The 21,040-nt window shown below is 35.7% G+C and overlaps 1 long non-coding RNA gene across 1 annotated transcript; it reads left to right on the forward strand.

Annotated features, from left to right (window-relative positions):
* The first annotated feature begins 1,788 nt into the window (after positions 1–1,788).
* LOC147524123 (uncharacterized) lies at positions 1,789–4,445 on the forward strand. Its single transcript, XR_015196876.1, has 2 exons — positions 1,789–1,979; positions 4,231–4,445. It is a non-coding gene; the product is annotated as an uncharacterized LOC147524123 (long non-coding RNA).
* The last annotated feature ends 16,595 nt before the right edge of the window (positions 4,446–21,040 follow it).

Below are 21,040 nucleotides of genomic sequence, written 5' to 3' on the forward strand. Positions count from 1 at the left end.
GAAAAAGGCACCAATGTCCTTATCGCGGTTCAAACAATTAACAATTTTTATTTTTTTGCATCCTTCAAAAGCGGGGTTAGTTAAAGGCTAGCTATTTTGAAAAATCTTTAATGAAGCGCTATAAAACCACGCGATGGCCTAGAAAGGCTCTAATCTCCACCCGGACATCCGTGGTTTTAGGTAGAATTCGCTATCTTATCTAGTTTGGCTTTATCTGCGCCGATGCCATCACTAGATCTGATATGACCTAGTCTATGCCGCTTTTGACCATGAAATGACACTTTTCCCCAATTTAAAAGCGAGGCTTTTTTCTTCACCGTGTGTCAAGACCTTAACGAGTTAGACAAACGATGCAATAAAGGAGTCTCCATAGATAGAAAAATCATCCATGAACACTTCCATAAAAGCTCTACCATGTCACTAAATATATGAAGCATACATGTTGGAAGCGTACGGGGGCATTACAAAGGCCAAAAGGCATTAAGTTTATAGGCATATGTTCCGAAGGGACATGTGAAGGTTAATCTTTTCTTGGTCATCAATATCAATAATAATCTGAAAATAGCGGAGTAGCCATCCGAAAAACAATAAAAGCATGACCCGATTAGGCGTTCTAGCATCGATCTATAAATGGTAAGGAAAGTGGTCCTTTCGTGTCATAGCATTTAAACGTCCCAGAATCAATACTGATTCTCCATTTCATAGGACCTTGAGTGACAACATAGTCACCCTTCCCGCTACGTACCATGGTAACTCCCCGATTCTTAGGAACTACATGAATGGGACTTACCCATTCGCTTATCGGAGATTGGGTATATAATACCCGCGATCGAAAATCATAAAGACTTCTTCCCTAACCACCTCTTTCATGGCAGGGTTCAAGCGGCCCGAGGTTCAAGAAAGTCTTCGCGTTATCCTCCAAATGGATCACGATGAGTGCAAACATTGGGTCAATTCCCTTAATATCGGCTAGGGGACCAACCAATCATGAGACCGATGTTCCCTAATCACCCTTATTAAACATGTCTCTTCATCCTTAGTTAACGGAGAAGATATAATTATCGGGTGACTACCATCCGATCAAGTTGAATATATTTTAACTCGGGGAGAGGTTTAAGACCTTGGTGTGACGGAATGTCCGTTGATGTTTCATAAGTGTCCTTATCTTGCGTAATGAAGACTTGCTTAGGTAGCAAGTCTTCGTGAATCGATATATGGAGCAACCGGCGGTCTACAATTGGTGTGGGACTCGGGATGGTGTTGACTTCCTCTAAGTAGGAGTCATTTACAAAATCAAGAAGTTCCAAAAGAAAGAATTTGTACATATTGTTTTCGTGAAACGTGTTGTTAAAATAATCTTGAGCTAAACTCTCGATCATGCTAACCTCCCCATCTACGCACGAATCGGTAACTGCTTTCATCATTTTAAAAACATTTACCTCGGCATTGAGATGGCCAAAAGATAAGGACATCTTTCCATCGCGACAATTTATAAAGCGCATTGGCGGAGTTGCCAAGAAGGGGCGCCCTAAAATGATCGGTCAGCAGTCATTAGCGACTTTCGTATCGAGGGATAACAAAATCAGCGGATAGTAGAAATCCACGAACCTTAACAAGCACGTTTTCCACTACACCTTTAGGATACTTAATTGACTGTCCGCTAATTACAACGTTATTTTGTAGGTTGCATTTTATAACACCCGTGTTTTATAATGTATTTTTCTATTTAATTAATTAATTTAATTGTTTATTTTAAAAATTCACGATTGGACTCGGGATACGGGGCTTGGTTTTGGGCCCGAGTCGGTGTTGGGCTTGGGTTTCGGACCCAAGTATATAAACACATTGTTCTAGAGAATAGGGTTTTTGGGAAGAGAAAAAAAATATATAAAAAATGGAGGCAGAGAAAGAAGCTGGTTTGCTGGAGAGGTGGAGCACGACGATTCGGGCTAGAAAAATTCGTCGAGCTGTTAGTTAAGGTGAGTAGGCTAATCTTTCTTTCTGTTAAGAAAACTATGTGATTTAATTATATATGTGTTCTACTAGTAATTTTAGTTCTTTGATTTATTGGAACCTTAAGATGAAACCAAGTATCGTTAGTTTGATCGATCATACCGTTTATTCTTGCTATTAAGTAAATTATCCTTATTGTCTATATACCTATATATTTCGTGTGGTATATATATGTGGATGCTAACTGTTGGTCATTTATTAGAAGTGCTTTAGAAACTTAGACGTGTCAGAACTTACTAGACATTAGATAGCTACGGGTAATATCTTCGGGTATTCATTTTTATTTTTGGTGAATGGTTTCCGGGTGGCTATCTAAAGTTCTTGTTTACTGTTAAGGTAATAAAACAAGATTGGGGGGCCCGGTTGATGTTGTCAGATCATATTAGAATGTTTGGAATAAACTCGCTGACCACTATTTTGATTAATTTGATTGTTGACTATACTTTGTTTTATATGGATGAGTGTGGTAGAAATAACTGTTGGTCTTTGGGTTGGTGTGGCCTCACGCTTTTGAGATGTCGAACAATATAATTAAGCTTAAGCTTTTCCCCGTAAGGTTAGGTTATAGTCAGGTACTCTTCTTTTGCTAATGATATTAGATACACTTGGTACTATTTGATGGATATATATACCGATAGCTACGTAGTATAAAATACTATTCGAATAATTAAATGTGAGCATAAATGAAATTACTTGACGGTTATAGGTGTATATACTTTTTCCTGTTCAATGGTTTAATATTTTGTGGGTTGGTTTTATAAATTCAAATGGGTCAGGTTATAATTTATGAACAATAAGTTTAGATTGGGCTTGGGCCGAATTAGGCAAGTGGGTTTGAGTGATTTTTGGATATTCACTCATGGGTTTAAGTTTAAATTGGGCTTGGGAAAGGCCAAGGGTTTTGGGCCTTAGTCTTTGGGTTTTTGGTTAGATTGACTGTTGACCAGAGTTGACTTTGACTTTGACCATGATGTGTTGACTTTGAGCCATGCACCGTTGACTTTGACCATCGACCTTTGACTTTGACCATGATGGGTTGACGTTGACTTTGACCATGATGTGTTGACTTTGAGCCATGCACCTTTGACTTTGACTTTGACTTTGACCATAGTTGACTTTGACCGTTGACAAGAGTTGACTTTTAACCCGGATTATGATTTGGGCTATTTGGATAGGTCTAGGGCTATTAGCATACTTGACTTTAGGCTAAGACTCCTATATATATCGTATGTATGTGTATTAACTACTATGTGATTTTGCGGTATTTTTTTGTGATATGCAACGCTATGACACTAAGACATCCCCGAAATTAATAACACGAAACCAAAATAATTAAATCAAGATTTTCCTAATGCTCTCAAAATAATCTATGCAATAAAATACAATAATCGTAAATAAAAAGTTACCGCGACTCTTTTAGAACTCCACGACTCAAGTTTTGGAATTTTAGTTTATACGACCGCCGATGTCATATGTTAGGTGGGCATTTATTGAATGTGTCATAAATGGCCCGTTAATATATATAGGGTATTCATTGAATGTGCCATGAATGACCCGTATTCATTGAATGTGCCATGAATGACCAGATTGTTTGGACTACCCTGAGAGGAACTAAGGTATTCGCCTTGGGTTAGTTGTATTCCTTGAGTGTACAGAATGTAAGGTTGGGTATTCCTTGAATGTGGGCGGGAATGACCTAAGGTATATAGGTTGTGAAATATGTGTATAAGAAAAGTAATTGATTAATTAATAAGAGAAATTAATTTGATTATGTGAGTGTTTGGGTTTTCTTTTGAATACCTAATATAATATCTACATATGATATATAGAAGTTCTAACTTTCTTTTGCAGGAGGGTAGGACTTAATAACATTTTGTGCAGGGACGCGGTCCTACCCTTATACAGCAGTGGATATCGGTAAGTGTAATTCAATTATTTAGATATTAAAAGGAGTTATTAGAATGAGTTAATAAGATGGAAGTTAATAAGATGGAAGTTAATAAAATGGAAGTTTTGCTTGGGAAGAAATTATGCTTAAAATGACTAACTACACGCCTTCCAAGTGTGAATGATTGAGTTATGGGATAAAATAAAGGGATTGTTTGAATAATTAAAGTATGATAATGGTTATATGTGTTTAGTTCTACTCATACCAAAGAATTCAATTTTCACCCATGTTTGCTTTGTTTTGGCAATGTGGGTGTTCTTGGAACATAGGTGGAAGGCAGTGGAACCGCGGCGTGTGATTTGGATTCTCGCCTGGAGCAGTTTGGGAGTTTAAATTATTAGGTCTGATCTTTTGGAATGATGTAATAACGTAGGTTACATTTTCATATGACATGAGAATACGATGTTGAGGACCTTTTATTCTTAGAGTTTTATATGATGTTTTTGAACGGAAGATAGTCTTTAATAAAGTGATGGTTGAGAAATTTTGGAGATTTTTGTTGTTAAGATTCTTTATGATGTGGGTTTTAGGTTTTGACATGTGTTGTATCCACCTCCGGCCATAGCCCGGTTTTAGACAATTGAATATAGTGATGTTTGAGATATTTATATTTCAAATATTCATTTTTTAATTGTTTAGAAATTCGGGCGGTGACATTTTCCTCGTAGACTCTATTTGTTTATACAAGTAATAATGAGTAAGTTAACACTAAGCCGTGTCTAATAAAGGCGGTCGTGTGTGGGAATCTCCTAAAGGTGCATTTTACGATAGGGCTAACCGGGGTCCTTGACTTAACAATTCCATTATTTTCGGATAAAGTTGGAACTGTCCGCTAAAAAGCGCCTTTAGGTATGTTGGTCTTACGCCTAGTAAAGGTACAACTCTTTAAGAAACTTAGCGTGGTTAGGTAGCTTTTAATAGCTTCGAAAAGGAAGGTTTATCGTTAGATTCTTGAAAACGTTCCTAATTTCCTCAAAGTTTGTATCCCCGGTTAGCATGGCTAATTTTTGAGGGAACGGTGGTTTCGCTTCTATATTTAGTGTATGGCTCGACTTGAAGTGTAACCTTGGCTTTGTTTTTAGGTTGTGGTTTAACCGACCTCTACAAAGTGGTAGGTTCTCAAGTAGTTTCTATTTCGTATCTAGTTCGATATCCGGTGTAGGAGTAATCATGGGGTAACTATAGGCATAGCTACTTTGTTATCAACCACTCTTCCGAGCGGAGAGTGGTGATGGCATTTAGGTCACCTACGATTGTAGTTTCGCATTCAGAATTACCGTTTACCTCAAAGGTTGTGGTTTGTCGCTTTTAGGGTTTGGTATTGCTTGTCCCGAAACACGCCTTTTGGTTGGGCTTTAAACTAATCATTGTATGCCCCGATTTATGGATTGTAAAATCTGTTGGTTTGATTGAGTCATTTATGCCGAAAAGTTGTTGGGTAACTTGTATAAAAGCGCCGATCACGATCCGGGTTGTGTAGTGTAGTAGTCACGGTGGTGTGACCGAACTATCTCTCGCTGATTATTTATGGGTGGGTTGTGATAGTTATTATTATTAACCTAACGATACCTCTATTGGTATTATAATTATTATAATTATTCGACCTTGTGCTTGACCTTGTCGTGGTTAGCATTGCTTTTGGTTGTTATAATTATTATAATTCCCTTGACCTTGTCCTTGTCCTTGTCCTTGCCTAGGTGGAGCTTGGTTATAATTGTTTGCTTTGCCTAACGCTTTTGATTATTGTACCGGAGGTGTTACTTGTTGATTATTTCTCCAACCTAAGTTGGGATGTTGTCTCGCGGGGCGCTTAGAATAGATAGTTATTAATAGAGTAAACATTATCTTGTTCCGTGGTTGTTGTTCATAAGCTAGAGGACAATAATCGCCGGTGCTCTGGACTCAAACGTAAATTACATGGGTTGGAGTTTACATTCATGACGGGATAGGCTTTGTTGAAAGCGTAAATAGCCTCTACTTTTTAGTTAGAGATTCGATTAGATTTTTAAGTTCGATCGATTTTCTTCTCAAACATACCGCGGCCTTTATTGTTGAAGAAGAACTAGCTCGAAGGGGATATCATCACTACCCCCAATTATTATTCCGCTTTAGTTTGGTCTTCTAAAAATTTATAAGCCTCCGGGCTCCTTTTACTTAGGAAACTACCCCCATTCATTATGTCAAGGACTTCTTTATGGTGGTGTAGAAGACCTTTGAAAAAGGCACCTAACTAACGTGTCTTTAGCTAAGTTATGATGTGGACACTCTATAAGGAGATCGGTGAAACGATTCCATGCCTCGAGAAAATGATTCATGAGGATTCCGCCGGAAAAATGAATCTTTGAAAGCATCTCATCCGTCTTTAGGGGTGGGTAAAATGTTCCATAAACAAATTTGAACAAGTTTAGCCCACGAGTCCACGAATTAGGCGCCAGGCGCTTAACCAAGACGCCTTTTATCGGCTAGGGTGAAAGGGAATACCCTCGCTTTAATTGCTCCGCACCAACCGTAGGATGGTGGAATGTCGTAAGGACTTGTTCAATCCTACGCATGTGCTGATAAGGTTTTTCATGGTCTAACCCATGAAAGACGGGTAACAAATTAAATATGTTTGGGGATTCAAAATCCCCACCGGGTCCGCTAGAACGATGCACGATTTAGGGCTATATCGCCAAGGCTTTGTAAAAGCCCGAGAGGAGTCTCTTTTCTTCACCATTATGTCGTATGGTGTGTGTGGATAGTAGTTAGAGGTGTCGGTGGGTTGTGGTACTAGATAGACTTGTTTGTTGCCGTAATTACGCTTTGTTGTTTTGTTCGACCGCACCTTAATCTCATGCAAGACTAAGTTGAGCTTAACTAAACATGCAACACTCCAAACAATTCTCGATATACTAGTAGAAAACCTCTAACCGAAATGCGAGGTATGGAAGAAAGGAATACCGATAAATGTCCCTTGCTTCGCTTTATGAATAGCGCTTTGTGTAATGCTGTTCGTGTATATAAGAGATTAGAACACCGAAAAAATATGAAAGATCAAAGTTTGAATCAAAACGGAAATCCGAAATTTTAACACCGGGCGGTCCGGCCAAGATACCAAGGCCTTCGTAATTTTAATTTTCAGTTCACGGTTGTTTTAGGGCTGGTCAGCTCCAAATGGGGCTGGTCGTCGCTTTAAATGGAAGTCGAAGTTCCAGTGTTTGGCTGCGCTCGCTTTGTATGTAGCGCTGGCGCTTCGAGGGGGTAAACAAAATTCCAAGAACTTAGCTGGTCGCTTCCTTGAAGCTGGCGCCTCCGTGTATTTTTCAGCGAATTTGTCACGCTGAAATGGGCAACCACAAAGATGAAACAAACAAGGGTGGGCGGGTTTAATGGGACTTAAAATTGACTACTTCTACTATGAAAACAATGCTAAAGTGTAACTAAGATGGCAAAATGACGCATTTGATAATGATAAAATGAGTAGTCTACCTACCTAAAAATGAGTGATGAATTCAAAACGTAAAGTAAACTAAAACTAAACTTTTAAGAGTCTATTATCAAAGCTTCTACCGTCACGAATTGCACTAAGTGGAGTAGGAAGTTCGTTCCACTCCTAGTTCCCTAGCATGGATTGTTTTCTAAGTCTAAGAAATCTCTTAAGTCAATGAGAGCTTTACTTAAATGTTATGCTAACAAGACGCGTTATTTTAAATAACTAGATATAATAAATAACAAGATAAAATATAACTAAAGATAATCTACAAAGCTACGAAATACGATTGTTTGACTCTAGATAAAGAAATGAGGGGAATTAAATCCACCTCGACTCCAACTTAATAACCTAGTATAGATTGTCGTGATTCTCGATTCTTACGCTTTAACGGCAAGAATTTCGAGTCTAATCCCTAGTGTTCATGGCATTCCTACCGGATACTAACTAGCATGTGAGGTCGTCCACCCATTCTCATGGCGAAACACGACCTTCTAGAGTGGAATAGATTCTACTACCAAATTCTATACTAACCACTAAGTTTTCATCAAGGCTTCATCAACCCCTCTAATGGAGGTTTAGCCTTGAGTCATCAACCCAACATTTCCCATTGAATCTAAACTAAACATAATGTAAGAAATTGAGATTTACTTAGTTAACAATAATGAATCTAATTTAATGGTCGGAATGGAATAATAACAAGAATTTAATTTAGATCTAGAATGGAAATGACAAAATTCGATATGGACAACTAACTATTTTATTTATCTAATCAATCAAGAACAATGATTCAAAGATTTAATCTAAAACAAGAATTGAAATAGAACTAAAACTTAATTTCTTAATAAAACTAGATCTAGAATTCTATATATTAATTTAGGTCTAACTAGCTACCATTAACAAAGAGTGAAGCTTTTGTTTTATACATCCGGATCCAAAATCGTGCATGGGCTTGGAGCCATGTTTTGGGCCGAAGAATCGTGCCCAAAACCCAATCTTCGATCCCAAAAGGCCTCTTCAGCTGCAGTTGGCTTCCACAGACTTTTCGTCCACTTCTGCTCCTCTTGGATTGGGTCAAGGCTTGAACCATTGGAAAGCTCTTTCCGAGCCAGTCGTTTTGACATAAGGTAGGCCCAATTCCGAGGTCTGAGTCCAAAGATATGGCATTCGAAAGTTCTGGCCGACTGTTGCTCCTTTATCTCGCTAAAATTAGTACGGTTACGCATACATAATGGACTTTGAAGCCTGAAATGCATAAAAACACGTAATCAGTATTAACTCTTACTTATTATTCACATAATTGGTCTAACAGTATGATTATTAAGGGGTTAAAACTACAGTTTTGGGCTCTTATCAGTATTCCTCGTAAAGATCTGCATTGTTCAGTTTTGTGACCAAAGTCATTGTGGAAAAAACATCATAGATTTTTATCACGCCTAGACTGAGTATCTTTAGGTAGAGGCAGTGGAGGGAATAGCAGATTGTGACTTTTGATTTTTTCATAGATCGAGACATATTTGGTATTCAGTAGAGTGAGCTTCATTTCTTCATGAAAATTGTTGCACTTTCTAAAATCTTGCTTCAATTGTTGAGTTTTCGTTGTGCTTTATTTTTGCTTGGTTTTGGTTTCTGTAGATTCTTTGCCTCAAAACTCTTTGTCCCTTGAAGTTCTTGCTGCTTCATCCATAGTACAAAATATCCCGATATATCCCGATATTTGGGGATATCTATCCATATTCCAGAAAAAGATATATATAAATATCCGCGATATGTTCGAGAGATATATCATTTAAAATATCGGTGATATTCAATGATATTTTCGATATTTGGAGATATTTTACGATATTTGGGGATATTTTGTGTATATAATAATTTTATTTAATATTTACTATTATATTTCAAATAAATATAAATAATGTATCATGATATATCAAGAAATATCCACAATATCTACGATATTTTTCGATATTTTGGATATATCAACGATATTTGCATGTGAAACAATGTCAAATATCCCCAAAGAAGGGGATATATCCCACGATACATATCCGTAAATTGAATATCGATAAATACCCATATCCTGATATTTTGTACTATGGCTGCATCTATTTCAACATTGATGAACTGTAACATTCGTGTGAACAAGTCAGATTTCGTCTAGGGAGGATCTCTTATAAGTGAATTATATATTCTGTTAGCATCAAAATGGAGAGCTTCTTTGAATGCGTGAATGATCATCATATTTGGCACATCTGTAACATCTGCTTGGATTTGGCAAAAACGGACATCGAATTTTGCAAGTGTTTTATCCTTCTGTTGTTTTGTGTTTAACAAGATATTGACATCTTTAGGTCGAGTCCAATTATGTTAAAATCGATCTGTGAACTGATCTGCTAATTCCTGGAAAGATTCGATAGTTCTAGTTGGGATTTCAGATAGCCATCGAAAGGCTTCTCCTTTTAAGGTTGACGGAATTTTTTTGCACAAGAGAGCGTCATCTTTACACCAAAGAACTAGCCTGCTTTTAAACTCCATAACATGGTTGTTTGGATCACCTTCTACTTCATCGTACGTAGGCAACTCTGGTTGTTTGAATCCTTCCTGATGTTCTGCATTCTGTATACGCAAGGAAAAACGTCCAATGATATCTTCATTTATAGCTAAGTTTTTTCCAGCGTTTTTCTGCTAGATCAGTAGTGTTCATTGTCTTTTTAACGATATCTTTAATCTACTGCTCAGTATATGTTATTCCTGCATTTGCCTGGTGTCGGACAATTTGTGGTGGAACTTCTTGAGCTTGTGTCACAACTTCACGCCCCCAGTTGTTGCTCAGATGTCAAAATCTTTGGTGCTCTAAACTGCGAGATCTGTGATGGTAGTTTAAAATTTCTCAGCGGACTGGGGAGTCGTTTAGATGATGAGGGTTATCTCTGTATCTGTCTTCAAGATGTCATCTGTATTGATTCATTTCATTCAAGTCAAGTCGTAGGTTGTGATTCCGATCTTGCCTGAGGTCATAGCTCGATCATTCCAAGTGAGTTCTGTTGTCATTGGATGTTAGCATCCAATCTGACCTCCGTAATGTGATGTTATCCTGGCTCATGAGGTTTATAGTATCTCGGTAGTATGGCTAGTAGCTTTTGGGGTTTGATTTAGACTCCCTTGGGGAGATATGACAACTGCCATATGACCGATGATGTTGTCTATCACGCCTGTTGTCACAACCATTGCTATATCTAATAGCGCGGACATCAAGAGTCCTCAATCACCTTAATAAATTTGTTGAAATATTTCCTGGCCTAGATTTATTTGGTCGATTCTCAGGGACATCATCAGTGGTACGGAATCTTTTGCTATTGCCTTGCAATCGGTGGAATACACTACGGTTTTCGCCAGATTTCGGGATTCTTGATGGAATGGAGGAAGAAGTATCATTGTTGTCTGTTTGTACTTGCTTTCCTTTGTTTATTTGCTTCTGCAAGTCTGCATTATGCTCCATTTTCCCTTCTAGGTTTGTTACACAGCGCCTCCAGGGTCAGGTCTTCATCCTCTATTTCCATATTTTCTGGATCTGCAACTACATCTGGATCTGCATCTTGCGAATTTGTATCCTTAGGAGGAGAAGATACTAGAGCTTGTGACCTTGGAAATGTATATATGCATTGTCGTGGTATTTGCAGCAACAAAGGTGGAGCTTGTTGGTTTGATGCAACTTGATCGACACAAACTTCAACATTTGGTAGATTGTTTCCCTCGGATGGTTGTGCTCTTGTTTGCTTGCTTGCTTGAGACCTTGTTATATTAGCCATTGACAAAGATTGAGAGAGATTCGTGGAAGAGGGAACGTTAATAAGAACCGCAGACGGTGCCAATTATTTGAGTATGTTGTGTAAAGAGTAAGACTGTGCCTTTAACGGTTGCCTATGTATCCAGAATATGTTTCCAGAATCAAGTCTCTAAAAATGTAGTTATTTGTTAAGTGAAGAGTCTTATTTATAGAAATAGAAAATAAAAGTTCTGAGAGTACAAGGACTCTCACTAGTTAAGACTGGTTAATTGAACATGTGATCGGCTCAAGTGATTAACTGGACCTATGAGTTGTCCAGATGTCTAACTTACCATGTGAGCCGTCCAGGTGGCTAACTGGACATGTGAGCGGTCCAGGTATTCAGCTAAGACTTGAGTTGTCCAGGTAACCACTTAAGGTTTTGATCGAGATCGGTCACTTAAACTTAATGTAAAGACTAAGTCCTTAATGAAGTCATTAGCTAGGGTACAAATGTGGAGGTACGTACAGTATTTATCATTTAAAAAGAAATAACATTCAACAAACTGAAATGTTGTCTCAAACATTACAACTTAACATTGTCTTAAACACTGTCTTAAACATTTACTATTTAAGCCGACACTCAATGTTCTATCCCCACCAAACCTTTGTTCTCGCTTTTTGCTTGTGTCGCACCCCATATTTCCAGAAAATTTAAAATAGGGAATTATCTAAGTTGTAATTATTTTAATCGTCACCTTATTCAATAATCTAAAAACCCAAGATGAAACGAAACCCTAATAACCCATTATCAAACATGACAATAAAAATCTTAGATCAAGCTAGATCAAAAGAACAACTCTTCATTTACGAATTCAAGAATTACTAACCAACTTTATTACATCTATTTCAAATAAAGACTTTATACTTTATAAAACTTATACTAGTAAGACTCCAAGAGCGAATCCAAATCAAGCGTCTTCATCCACTGCATTGTACCATCTATGTTTCCAAGAACACACCCACATTGCAAAAGAAAGCAAACATGGGTCAACAAATTGAATTTGCTGGTATGAGTAAGACTAAAATAACATATACAATACTATATTCAGACTTTCAAATAAATAAATATAACATTACCAGCCATTTCAACTTGGAAAATAAGATAGTCCCGTTTTTCAAAACGGCTTATAGTTTCTTCTTAAGTAAGATTTCAATTCCATTATCTAGTAAATTAATTTAATTAACATCTTACCTATATCCGCTTACGTGATAGGGTAGGATAACGTCCTTGCATAAGATGTTAATAAGTCCTACCCTCCTGCAAAACAAAGTTAGGTTTCCCAAACATAAACATTTAATTCATACCTCTACTTCACTCTCACAACAACCATGAGAATAAACAATCTGGCATAATATATCACCAATATTAACATTCATGTCACATTCCTTCATAAGAAATTATATGTATGTATCATATAATAATACACAACCAATCATATCCAACAACTCACTCATATATAAAGCCAATATTTTACTTAAACCACTCATCTACTTAAGAGAACGGGGAAAATATCACAACCAAGGAGTACATTTATCCCTTGTGAGTATCAACTCACACAAACCACGTATATATTTCTCATAAGAAATCATGTACATTATAATACATAAATATTCATATGCAATAACTCACTCACACGTAAAATCAATATTTTACTTTAATATCACTCATCTACTTATGAGAACGAGGAAAAACACAACCAGGGAGTACATTCATCCTTCGTGAGTATCAACTCACACAAACCACATAAACATTTCCTTGTAAGAAATCATGTACATCATAATACATAAATATTCATATGCAATAACTCACTCACACGTAAAATCAATATTTTACTTTAATATCACTCGTCTACTTATGAGAACGAGGAAAAACACAACCAGGGAGTACGTTCATCCCTCGTGAGTATCAACTCACACAAACTACATAAACATTTTCTTGTAAGAAGTACATCATAATACATAAATATTCATATGCAATAACTCCATCACACATAAAATCAATATTTTACTTTGCTTATTAATTATCTCATTGACTCATTTATTATAAAACACAGCCCACCTTTGCACTTGACACATTTGCCAAATCACACATATCAGTGTGCCTCACTCACACCGAGTACCACTACAAGACATATATTCCCAAGCAGGGATATCGCCTCCAGGAAATATATTTTCATTATGTAAACTCGTAACTTGTGAGTCACAACCATCTCTGGGCTTTCCATACACATAATCACAAAGCCTCTTTTGGGCATAACAAAATATCATGTCATTCATGACACATTTAATGAATACTTTGGGTCATTCCCGCCACATTCAAGGAATACCCATCATAATACTAACAGATCATTCATAGCACATTCAATGAATACCTTAGGTCATTCCCGCCACATTCAAGGAATACCCATCATAACACTAACAGGTCATTAATGGCACATTCAATGAATACCTTAGATCATTCCCACCACATTCAAGGAATATAGATCTACATTCTCATACATTCAAGGAATACGGCCAACCCACAAAGCGAATGCCTTAGTTCCTCTCTAAGGCGGTTTTTCATATGACATCATTAGTCATAAACATTTCATTGCATTTCTTTTCATCAAATAGGTGTGGAGAGATCTAAAGATGTGGGCTTACACTTTAAATTTTCACCGACACTTTTACACTGATTTCAACACTTTCGAGTTCTCATTTATTATAATATTTTTATCATAACTAAACATCATCTCAAGCAATATAATCATTACTAAAAATTCCAAACACAATAACCAATCAACTCACCTCATTATCAATTATATAAATTATAGATATCAAAATTCTCAATTATGAGTAACATGTTAATTAAATGCCTCATGAATACCTTTTAAACAACCACAATCACGTACACAATTAAGTACTAACATTGTTCACATATAGTTATCACAATCATAGTACAAAATATCAGGATATGGGTATTTATCGATATTCAATTTCTGGATATGTATCGTGGATATATCCCCCTCTTTGGGGATATTTGACATTGTTTCACATGCAAATATCGTGGATATATCCAAAATATCGAAAAATATCGTGGATATTGTGGATATTTCTTGATACATTATTTATATTTATTTAAAATATAATAGTAAATATTAAATAAAATTATTATATACACAAAATATCCCCAAATATCGTAAAATATCGCAAATATCGTTGAATATCACCGATATTTGCAGTCGTATATATCTCTGAACATATCGTGATATTTATATATCTTTTTCTGAAATATGGATAGATATCCCCAAATATCGGGATATTTTGTACTATGATCACAATAACTAATATATAATATATAATATAGTATCGTGCAGTGGTTGCACTTTTGCTCAAAGCTGCCTACGTATCCAAATCTTTCAAGATTGGAATCAAGCCTTCGTAGTTCTTATCAGCCACATTATCAAAGTCAAAGTCCATCGCTTACTAATATATTGCATGATACCACATCAAATATTTATTAGATAGTGACAAACATGTGTATACAAGTTTCGACAACATCCTATTATTGGATTTGTCCACAAAGTTCAATATGTCAAAAGCCTGAAAAGTCAATTAAAAAAGTCAACGGGCAAATCCAAAGTCGACCATACAATGATTCTAACCCCATATAACCAAAACCCAAAGACGAAGGCTCAAAAGTCTTTAGCCTTCCCAAGCCCAACTTAAACACAACTTAAGCCCACAAGTTTTATTTTAAAAAACAACTCAAGCCCACAAGTTTTATTTCGCCCAAGCCCAATTTAAACACAACTTAAGCCCACATGTTTTAAAACAACTAAAGCCCACAAATTCTAATTAGGCCCAAGCCCAACTAAAACAAAACTTTAGTTCTGAGCACCGGATCGTGGTCTCTTTCTTCTCCCTCAAATGCACACACCACCACCAAATCAATCATCACCTCTCACTCCCCACCACATCAAAACAATTCGGGTTTTGATCCCCTCAAAACCTAACTCATTGCCACCTTCAAAACCCAATTCCATCACTTTAAAAAAAAATCAACCTTGACCCCATTAACACCCGTAGGAGCTTCAACAACACCTATTCAAACCACCAAACACCACCGAAACAATTCGGTTTGGTTCACCAACAAAAACCCCACCCTATGATACAATAAAAACTCGATTCCTTCGCTTACCCAAAATCGAGTTCGACTTCGTCAACAACCCTCTCAGAGCTTCAACAGTACCAAACTCATAACACTCAACATATCCAACTCAACCAACAACCAATCGAAATCATTCAACAACCATTAGATAATCCAAACATTTCAACAGCTCACACAAATCAATACATATACAGTTAACCATTTTTAACAATTACAATTAGACATGATGATATTCGACAGGTTAATTGACATCCACAGTAGATAAACAATAATCAAAATCAATTAATATTTGACCGGATCGATAGTATGTATTCCAATTTCGGCAGGCATGTAGAATAAGCACAGAACGAGCAGAACAATTTATGAGCAATGATAGAAGTTTGTAATAATTTTAAATATTTAAATAGACTATTAGCAACGAAAAATCTATGAGTTCAATGAAAAGATAAAAATATCTACTCACTATGCTCCATTAGTATCTCCAAAGAAGAAACTTCCCTTTTCCTCTCTCAAGAAAACTATCTTTCCTCCTCAGAAAAAAACTCTCCGTATAAACTACTTCTACTTGTTTCCCCCTTTTTTAAAAACCCGAAAATAGGGAATGGGGTTTATCCTCTTTACCCTATCTCTTTCTAATCTTTATCATTTTTATTTTATCTATTATTATTGTTATTATTATTCTTTTTATTGTACTAGTAAATATATTAAAAAAAAAAACAAAAAAAAAAAAAAAAAAAACAACGGGTGTTATAGCTTGCCTTTCTTTGATGCTTGATTTTCAGTGATCTTTAACTTCCAACATACTTCTTATATTTATTCTTCAATTTGTTTTCTAAAAAGTTTGAGTTTGAGTTTCAATCTCTTCCGAAACTTCTACACCAACAAATAACACGACATAAATGATTGAAAATTTCTCAAAAAATAAACAACTTCTTAATGTAATAAACATGAAAATTTCGAGATACTTCATTCATTAATTTCATAAAGTACAACACACATTTATGTATGTGTGTTGGAACATGCATACACCTCTTTGAATGTAAACTGTTGCTCAAATTAGTTGTAATAAATAAATAATTAAGTAAAACTTGAATAACAAAGATACCAATTACAAAATACAAATTATTCTAATTCATTTTAGGCAACTAATTCACATATTTACATACAATAAAAGTGTAAGTAAAATAAATCACAAAATAAGCTAGGGTTTTACCTTTAATGGTAATTCATTATTATTTTCTTCTTCGTTATATTCATCTTCAATTTGATCTTTCCAAATTTTCAGCAACATGTTGATCCAAACTTATCATTATCAAATTGTTAGAAAATAGGACTTTCAAATTTCGTTGATTATGGTTTCAATCGGGTATTGGAAGAAATCGAGGTTGTGCGTGTTTGAAAATGGTAGTTTTCTTAAATTGACAGATTAAAGTATTTTTAGTTGCTTAGTGAGGTTGTAATAAAAATGTGCAAAACCAACAATAGTGATTTTTCAACTTTCATTAGTACGTTGGGACTTAACTAAGCAGAAGAGTTGGGCTAAAAAATAATAAACGACAATACCAGTGTTATCGAACCTGACGGGTTGACTCGGTGAACCGGTGACCCAGTGTCTTAACTGGGTTGGGTTGATAAATAGATTGGTAATGCAATTGACTCGATGCTAACTCGGAAACCCGTCCAGTTTTTTGTACAAACCGTCAACCCAAACTGGTTATTGTAAACCCGGATGGCTTACTGTAAAGGCATATTTGACCAAAAAAATAGTCTGACCTCTGAAATAGTTAATGACTAGATTTTGTACCTGGGCATACGCCCGGGATTTATTAAATATTTTGCGTGCTTACAAATTCTCTCACACAAATTTTCAAATCATCGATCAGAACCATATATTTATTGGAAGTAAACCGAAATACGTGAATGAGAAGTGATTCATATGGTGCTTAAGTAATTGGCATTGAATAACCTCTTCACTTTGTCGTTTAGAATATTAATCAGTAATTTTCTAATTTTCAAATGGAATTATCTTAAACTCTAACTTGTATAATAGTTTTTTTTTTTTTTTTTTTAATCCGGTGATTTAGCAATCACCACCTCCCGACTTACTAATAACAAATCACTAAAACAGATTTATTGTTTCTCTATCCTAAAAAAATACACTACTCTCCCTTGAAAAGATTTAATTATCACATGATCGTGCTCTTCAATGAATTGATGAATACAAAGAAAATTCACTATCAAGAGCCTTCGCCTGCTCCCCCAAGTATCTTTTCTTTTCCTAGATTGATTATTTATATACATATACACAATACACTTAAATGAACGTAACAAAACCTATTCAATTACAACATGAATAGCGGAGAAGATCATGTCGTTTCTATGTCTTTCACAATGTGAACATGTCAAAGTGTTAACGTTAGATTGAGTGGGTAAAATGAATAATGGTTCAGATTTGAACAATCTAACAATCAAATGGATGGAAGAAGAGTGTGTCTTTCAAATAACAATCCCTTCCAAACCCTCAAGCACTAACGGGTTTAGTTTATATTCTAGCATGCACTTTGAACTTGCAATAAAATGCTCAAATACTCCATCTTATTCCACCTCTTTCTTTCTTATAGTAGACTTATCTATTCTCAATGTTTCTGCAAGCACATTGTAAAACGAAGTTCATAATGAAAAAATAGTACCAAAAATTTCTTCCAACATTGCACTAATGTTGAAAGGGTTAAGTTTGATGGTATGAATAAAGAGCCACAAAAACCAGTATAACAATAATTCATCTAGACGCTCTTCACTCTTTTGGACCAAAGAATTATTAGTTGTATAACCATCCCAGATTTCAATCCATCAATTATTAGTAGAATACTCTTAACAGATTTTAAGCCTAGATACATTTCACTCCAACATCATTATTTAAACTTCCTACAACCAAAAAAAGTTTAACCAAATTTTGTTGCATATCGAATAAAGTTTGTTTAGTTACTGCAAGTTCAAATGTAGTTCCATCCCTCTAAAATGCTCATTCATTCTAGTTCAGCATACTTGATGCTGGCGAATTGAAGCAGTTGTCTGGTGCCAATTCAAGTACTTATCGTACAAAATCCTACAACCCCAGGACCAACTTGATAGACATTTTGAAGTATCTTGTAATTTTGGGCTCATCAATTGCATTTCTCTAAATTTTCTTTGCACATTCCTTTACCCACAGCACCATATGTGATGCAAATTCAAAATCATAGCACAATGCAAATTTAATAATAACTTTCCTACGCAATACCAATGATAGCCCATATAAGACATCATTAAAGAACAATCATTTTTTTTTCTGGGTGGGGGGGGGAGGAGACTGTATCATTAACCCATAAGGCTGTAACACGAATAGGAGTGCAATGACTGTTTGATCTAGAAACCCTTCTCAGCTTATAACAAAGCAACTGGCAACTAAATATTATTATTTTATTATGAATTTCAGGAAGTTGTAGATTACAATTCATAGCCCTTCCCATATTTAAGTTGTATGAGAAATTTAGCTTATAAATGCTTTGTTTTGAACATGAATAGAAAGCTCAGTAATCAGTATAAATAAGTGCCATTCTTATAATCCAATAGTGCAAGATTAAAATTGACATGAGCAATCTGCAGCACATTAGCATGCCAGCACCTTTGAAGACATAATTAAGGAATTCAAGTTTTCCAATGGACACTTTGATGGAACTATTGAGAAATTCAATGTAATCTCAACTAAATATTGATGTTGAAATATGTAGGTATTATAGCAAAGCACAGCCTAATTTCAGTGTACCTTTCACCATATAGACTAAGAACTTATAAACATATAGGAAATGAATTGGATAAACGGCTTTGTAAAGTTGTAATTCACATTGTTAATTCACCACCATTAACACATGTTTAAGATGTGAGATTGATAAATAAGTAAACCCCCTGTCTGTGGTTTCAAATAATAATTGTTGGGAAGCTTCAAAGCTTTTGCAGTTGGAACAGGTATCAACCTATTGTCATGTGCTTATAGTGCATTTTAACATAGCCCAGCTAGTTTCATATTTGCATTCATATGTCACTACAAAGAGTTGTTTTTCAGAGTTCTCTATCACCTTCACCTTGACACACTCATGAAGTGTTTGAGGAAGCCATCATGATGTAGTATTCATATCCCGGACCTGCCTTCATATCAATGAGATTAATGAAAAAACTTGCATACTCGAGTTGCAAAAAAGGGAAAGTTGTATGTTCAAGCACATATGGTATGTAAAATCTCATGGTTGAAGTGATGTTTCGAAGTCCATACTGTTTGGACTTGGAAAGGACGTGAATGGGCTAATGGTGGGATTTGAAAACTTAATTAAGTTGTTAATGGAGATTACCAACTATAGGTCATATATATGTTAGATATATAGACCTTTTGCAGAGGGTGTAGTGCAATAAGCTAAGATTTTTAAGTTCGAACATATTCTACATAGTGGATTTGACCAATTATAAGATAGTATTCATTATATGTATAGTGGTGGAAGCAATAATAATAGTCTTTATAGTGTTGGAAACTGCCTCAACCGCACAGAGAGTACTAATAGTCTTAATAGCTTCTTAAAGCTCCAAATTTAGGGATCACATATGGACTTATACGTAAAGGTTCTTGGCACCGAGGCAGTGGAATGATTAGAGGGGCAGCAACAATTATGATTAAAGGGGATAGGGATAGAATCGAAGATGGGATGAGGTTGGTGCAATTACTTGTTCCATGCACTGAGGTCGTGACCTGTCGTGACAGGTACCATACCTCGACAATGTTTTCTTATTAGTACGTAACACACATACATATCTAATGAATGTAATTTTTAAGGCTACCACAAATTTTTGCTAATAGGATATACATAATAGCATTTACTGATCTAACATAAAAATTCTCAAAATTTAGATTCTATATTATAGTTTATGAGAACAAAGGAATAATTCATATTAAAGGATGGGAACTTAGTGGATTTGAACCACCATCTCTTGAGATGTAATTACACATTACTCAAGTGCTCTTCCATTGAGCTAAAGATCCAGTTCGAGATACATAGAGCAAAACCAAACCTAATAAGGAACATTCATCTTAATTGTGTTGCTTACCGGTGTTCAACCATGATGGCATTTGCAGTATTGGTATTCAAGATGTCAAAGACAACTTCTAAAATTCCAAACTCCAACTTCAATTGATTAAAAAATGCGAACTGAAAATTGATTCTAAGAGGCCATCTTTTCAGCGCAATTTCTTTATAACCTTAAAATCCCAACCTTTCCGTGTAATGAACTTGATTGCCTCCCTTTCAACCAAACAGAAATACTCAAGATAGATTTTGACAGTGTTTGATATAAGCTCTTGTCAGAACTATATTAGTACCATTTCAACCTGGTTGATCAATACTGCAATAAGAACGTGGTGGGATTCATTCCTCCACGATTGATGGTTTTGTTACGAATATACACACTCATGCACAACTTATTTCTTTATTTCCCTGCAAGCATGCTTGCAATCGCCATATGGGGAATATCAATTTTTTTGAGGATCAGGAATATCAATTTTCATATTGAAATTCCATTGATGGTAGAACTTCAAGGAGAGATAGC

This window comes from Coptis chinensis, chromosome 1 (assembly GCF_015680905.1).
Source record: "Coptis chinensis isolate HL-2020 chromosome 1, ASM1568090v1, whole genome shotgun sequence".
In the NCBI taxonomy this organism is placed as follows: domain Eukaryota; kingdom Viridiplantae; phylum Streptophyta; class Magnoliopsida; order Ranunculales; family Ranunculaceae; genus Coptis; species Coptis chinensis.